A 6,593-nucleotide genomic window follows, 5' to 3' on the forward strand; every position below is an offset into this window, starting at 1 on the left:
TAATGTAATATAATAAAAATAAAGATAGTACAACAAGAAATACAAACAAAGAATACCGCCTGAGAGAAATTTTAGTTTCGGTTACTGCTCAGTCCTGGACTATTTTAATTTTTTACCACAATCGAAAAATGTAGTTCTAGGTAAAAAATGAAAATTAGTTTTTTAGCTGTTACCGGAAAGTCTAGTATCCGTTGCTATTCTCTCTGATTACGATCACTGTTGCTAGATTTTCTTGCAACTGTTGCGAAAATTTAATGCCCGTGCAAGAATGAATTGACGTTAAAGCCTTAATTAACTAAAAAAGTAGAGTAAACCTCGGAAACTGATTTTGCGTTGCAATCACCAAAAAAGGATCGAGAATAGCGCAAAATACTTAGGCGTACCTCGTTTTTCGTAATACCGACAATATTCAAACACTTTTTTCAACGACACCTGTTTGACTGAATTTTTCTGGTTACTATAACAAATGAAATTTTTCTCAGTGCATAAACATAGTATACATACAGGCCAATTAAAAATATAGAGTAGTAAAATAGAAAAAGATAAGAGACACCACATCAAGCGTACATAAGCAGCAAGCTACGAACTTTGGTTGTAGAAGAACCCAACGAATCAATTTTTTTTTTTCTATAAATTTTCCAAAAATTCCGACCTCGTGTAAGCCCTCGAGACCGTTAGAGTATTTAATACACAATCCGTCACGGAGGAAGTGTCGTACCACTTTGGCCGTTGAACTACTTGACCACTTTCCAGTTCCTCCTGCGCCCTGCGCTCACCACGGAAGACGAAATCGCGTGTAGCCTTATACGAGAGCCGAGTTAACGAGCGTGGGTGTGTATCCTCTTTGTCCGGGTCGGTTCCACGCTGAGATTTTAAACGCCTCGCTATTTCGTACGTTTTCAGAGGGTTTTGCTCAGCAGGTAACCCGCTGGTCGCGTCGCATTAAAGGCACAGCCATGATATTGCAGCTTTCTCCGATCTCTTGCATAATATATAGAGTTGTGTCTGATGAGAACGCACATGATACGTTTCTAAATTTCATTACACTACACGCCACAAAACCAAAGTCGGACGTTACCCGGTTATACTATCTTTCGACACGGCTGATCCTTGACCAAGAGAAATACGTTCTCGACTACTTTATCTTTCTTCGCCTCTCTGTTCTTCTCTCTCTCTCTCTGCCTCTCTCTCTGTCTCACTCTCGAGCGTGTCGTCGGCTCGTTATTCCCATTTCGTTTATTTTGCTCATTTTAATAGGGTTATATTTCAGAAATTTTAATCACTGGGATCACCGATCTTCCCGACAGTGAATTTCAACAATGTCGAAACTGGACTTATTATATTCACTCGCGTTGTGCTTTAGCGACGGATGTGCTTGACGACATTCAAATACCGGTGTAATTTCCGTTTGGTACTAAAACCAGGCGATGGGTTTACAAGCTGAATTTCGAGTCACGAGATAAAAATTCAATCACGTTTCGGCCTGATTAAACGTTAGTAAACAATTCTACAATATTTTATGAGACGGATTTGGTCTTATCATTAGTTACGTTATACGAAAACGTCGACTCGCCACATAATTTGGTCGCAAAGAAAATGGTATCGTAAACGATCACTTGAAATTAACACTGAATTTTTCTGTCTTGGTTAAGCTCGTGTCGAGAGGAAATGAGCTTTTGTAATAAACGAGTGCCGTTCGCTTTGCGTTGATTTTTGACTATCCGTTCTAGATTTGAAACTCAAAAACTAAACGTTTACTCAAATACTTGGTTTTACACAAAAATTTACATGCATATGATTTAAAAATTAGATTATATACACTCGCAATAACACCTTTAACTTGATTGAAGAGGGGCGCAAGTTTTAAGTGTACGAGACAATTTTGAACTGCACTATTCGAATGAAGAAGTGGAATTGAAGTTTGTTATTGAACAAGGCTTCCTTTAAAATTTGGAAAAATATAATGAATTCCCTGATTGGCTCCCCACCATTTATGGAAAACTAGACCAATGAAAAAGAAGCAAAAGTGCCTCGCCCCTTTTAATTTGCTCATTCATTTATAACCCCTGGGCTCGGTAAAACGGGGCAAATGATAAGAATCCCCTATTCTCTATTGTTCATACTTATTCTATTGTGCGCCTGCCTACCCGAAACGATGTCTCCTTGTTGGTGGTTTATTGCACTGGACACGGGCTCAAGGTGTCATAATCTCAAAATACTTTCCGTCATTTTCAGGCATTTATTCGATCCTCAGCATATATTTAAAAGATCCTTCTGACGTACGAGGTAAAAAAAAGTGTGAAACAATTCAGAATAAACTGTGGGGTCTACCTGACATCTAGAGCCAGAGGACATCGAGGATGTGACAAATAATAACCCGAGAAATAAATAAACTGGAATTGGTCAAATGTCATAAAAATGGATCATAAAAATGTTATTTTCTTTACAATACAACATGGTTCAAGTGAATTTCGATTCGGAACAACTACACAATCTTTTTATACTCTTCGAACAGTCTCTTTGACAATGAGTATGATAAATATACAAATTGATCACCTGTCGACAAAGTAGTCCGTCGTCTACTGTGATTTAATTGCGCATGCGCTAAGATCCGATAGCAGTTGTTCGCCAGGATGACCAACCGTCACGAACATAACCTAAAAAATTTCAATGCAGTGTTTTTCGCACTGGTAAACAACTGCTCTCGAATTCTAGGGCATGCGCGTTAAACCGAATGATCAGTCCGTGTACTAGTGAAAACAACGATTCCAAGAAAGCGAAAATGGCGATAAACCCAGTTTGAGGAAGACGCCGGTGGCTCGGTATAAAGTTTAAAAAGATACGAGATTCTAGAAGGACGGTCTCTTTCCTGCAGCCTCCGGTACCACGAATGGGAGCATTGAATCATCCTCGTAAGGAATGCGCGTTGCACAACGAGCGCGGGACCCAAGATGCTCCGTCAGCGTCCGCGTCCTCCAGATTTTATGAGTCCTAAATCCTACGGGGGACCAAAACTGGTCCCGGTACCCGGGGGCCCGTATACCTAGTCCCATGCGAAGAGACTCGAATTTGTGCACCAAAATCTAACATCTCATCTCTCGTCTATACGAGCCCGGTTATTTGATCGCGAAGGATCGCGGTTCGAACTGACCATCGTAAAACCTTTCGAGGTTTAATAAAAACCGATAACCACTCGGGGAAAAAGGCTAAAAATATATCCGCGGCAGCGGGAATCCTCTCGGCAATAAAAACGATCCGATTTATTTGGTAACTGGGGCCCTATTTTTGCCCGAGAATATTTCCAGTTCCTCTACTCCCTGAAGGTGTAACCCAAACCTCTAACCATCCACCGTCATAATGCGCGCACCCTTGTATCTGTGATTGGGTTTACACCTTTCGGCTTCTGCGGCACAGGTATAAATCCTCCCGTTGGAACATATTCGTTCGTTCATGGACAAACACCTTCGTTACACACGTGTGGACGAACGCACCAATTTACCATTCACCCCTTTTTGCCGGTGTGGTCAAACATTGTTTGGACACGGTCACTTCGGTCAAATGCCCACTCGGTTACTCGTTGGCCACCACTTGTAACTGTGCTTCACGATTCATCGACCAGGGGAATCAGGGGATCATCTCTTTCGCCATCCCTCTCACTCTCTATTTTTTTTTTTTTTTTTTTTGTTTGTAACTTCCCTCTCACCCACCGTGACGAATTAATACATCCATGCATGTGTGGCGAAACAACAAACAGTGCAGGGGTCGATGGCGATTTCAATGCAAGTCAGTTGCTATGGTTCGTTGAATCTCAAGTGGATCAGGATCGTTAGAAAGTTAGCATTCAGGATTACGTATTGACCGAGCAGAAACGATTTTTCAATTATCACTCGCAACGATGGGCAAGTTTGATGAGACTTTTTGTATACTGTTGGTAAGAAAAATTCGATGTTTCGATATTTCTTGTATGGAAAAATGGATGCGTTTGAAATTTTTTTTAAGATAATTATTTATTATAGAAAAATGTATATTATAAAAAGAGTGTCTGTGGCTATTTTGCAAGAAATTTAATGCTCTGCAAAAAAAAAACTTTGGCAAAATTTTCCTAAATTACATATTTACCACGTTGTTAGCGAAAATTTTACAAAAGATCTTATTTGTAGAGAATTGAATTTTTTTTTCTTATAATGTACAGTTTTAAAGTAATCAACGGTTTTCTTGGAAAAAAAATTTCAATTATATGCATTTTTCCGTATAAATATTTGACTGCTTGCCGGGCGTGTCAGATTTTTCGGAAAAATTCGAGAACTTGGCCAAATATTTTTACAAATATGTTGATAACTTTTAAGGAGTGAGCGCGAAGGTATTCCTACGTGACAAAAATAAGAACGGCTCTAATCTGCAGCATTACTTATACGTTTCAGTATTTACAGCGTTTGCTTTCCAAAAGAATACGATCAAGCAAAAATATTCATCACTTTTCCAATTGCTTCGAAATGCGGAATCACGGTATTTTTCTGAAAATCGTACCACGTCTCGCGGAGGATCCAACCAGAGTATCGATCAGGCGAGAGACCAACAACACGGTCGTTGAAAACGTGGGATTAATGGCAGTAACTCATGCGAATCAGCACAGAAGGGATGTACTCTATGTTATTTATTGGGGCCAGGTCGCGTCGAATGAAAGGGCCCGATATATACACAAATAAATCTATCTCGAGGTTCGAGATGTGTGCCAACACGCAAGTGGCGCGCCTCTCTCGCCTTCCAGATTCGTGGTCAATTGGCCGTGGTTAACACGCCAAGCGCGAAGCTCTCCAAGGTATCCGGGGTGTTTAGTGTTTGATCGTTGATGCAGAAACGGCGTTCCTGAGGGCAGATGGGCCTGATATTGACTCGGCCCTCCGCCGATGAACTCATTCTTCGAAACGCTGCGGCAAGCTAGATCCTCTCTTCCTGTTCACCAGTCCGGAATTTGAGAAGACAAATACTCTCGCCGTTGCGAAAATCGACAAGAAGCGTTGAAATCGATGAGAAATTCGCAACGATCGATATCGCGAATCGATGTGCACCCGAATCTACGCTGCGTTGGTTCACAGCTGATTGTCAGTCCATAGCCGGAGGCTGTGACGCGGGACCGAAACCTGTTTCTTCATTCCGTATAATTTCAACCGGCGTCCCGGCCCAGGACATCTTCGCTAATTTATCACCGGTCCAACATTAAACCCTACCGTTATACCCGGAGTGAACGCATTTCGACATTCTACTGCCGCCGATCTTCCCGTTTGTAATGCCCCAATGGCGACTGGATACGTCTACGTTATATAAACATATATATATATATATATATATACACATATATATTATACTCTGATCACGATAATTTCGAAATTAAATACACCGTCTCCTTTATTCAATTTTTCAATTGTTATACGTAATAACTGAGAAAAATTTCATTCGTTACAGTAACTAGAAAAATTGAGTAAAACAGGTATCGTTAAAAAAACTGTTTGAATGTTGTTGGAATTACGAAAAACGAGGTACTCGTAACCATTTTGCGCTATCGTCGATCCTTTTTTGGTAATTCCAATGCAAAATTAGTTTGTGAGGTTTACTCTACTTTTTTAGTTAAACACGGCAATTATTGTTGCACAAGCATTAAATTTTCGCGACAGTTACGAGAAAATATAGCAACAGTGATCGTAATGAGAAAGAATAGTAACGGATACTGGACTTTCCGGTAACGGCTATAAAACTAATTTTAATTTTTTACCTAGAGCTATATTTTTCGATTGTGGTAAAAAATGAAAATAGTTAAGGACTGAGCGGTAACCGCAACTAAAAATTCCTCTCAGTAATATGTTGATTTTGAATTTTACAATCTTAGGGTTGCGAGTCCCGACTGCTTTTTAAGATGGAGAAAATGATGTTTTCACTTTTCGGAACATCGCTGAGAACCTTCTTCCGCTACAAATAATAGTATGATCGTTTGTAACGCGGTTTGAAATTCTGTTTTTGTTTGCCGGTAAACATACACACTGCATACAACATAGATTAAGTAGAAGAAAAAGGATCAGGGACAATAAGTAGCTTACCAAAGGGGCAAAACCATTTTGTGGTTTCTGACTTTGGCCGGCGTGAGTTGAACCGATTTAATAGATGCGTACGAAATAGGTTTAAGCTGTTATATATCCGGAGTGGTTGTAACTGCTGTCCGCAGATGGTTTGGGGAACGGGCCGTCGGTCCCCACCAGAACGAGGGGTAAGGCCCCGAACCGAGTCCGGCAAAATCGGCACCAACCGTTGGCGGAAAGGCAGCGATCGGCGGACGGCGATTGGTCGATACGATGATGGGCGGTCCCGATGGGCGTGTCGTACCCCCACCACTGGGCCGATTCACCTGGATAGCACCTTGTGCGGCCCAACAGGTCGGCGATCTAAACAAGCCAGTCTTCTCCCGTCCACCGACGTGGTCGCACCGATTCCGCGCCACTATCGGTAGCAAGGAAAAAAGAAAAAAGAAAAAAGAAAAAAAAAAACAAAAAAACAAAAACAATAACATTAAAAATAGAATTAAACCGTCGATACAAAGCGAA

The sequence above is a fragment of the Neodiprion fabricii genome, chromosome 3 (assembly GCF_021155785.1).
Source record: "Neodiprion fabricii isolate iyNeoFabr1 chromosome 3, iyNeoFabr1.1, whole genome shotgun sequence".
NCBI classification, from domain to species: domain Eukaryota; kingdom Metazoa; phylum Arthropoda; class Insecta; order Hymenoptera; family Diprionidae; genus Neodiprion; species Neodiprion fabricii.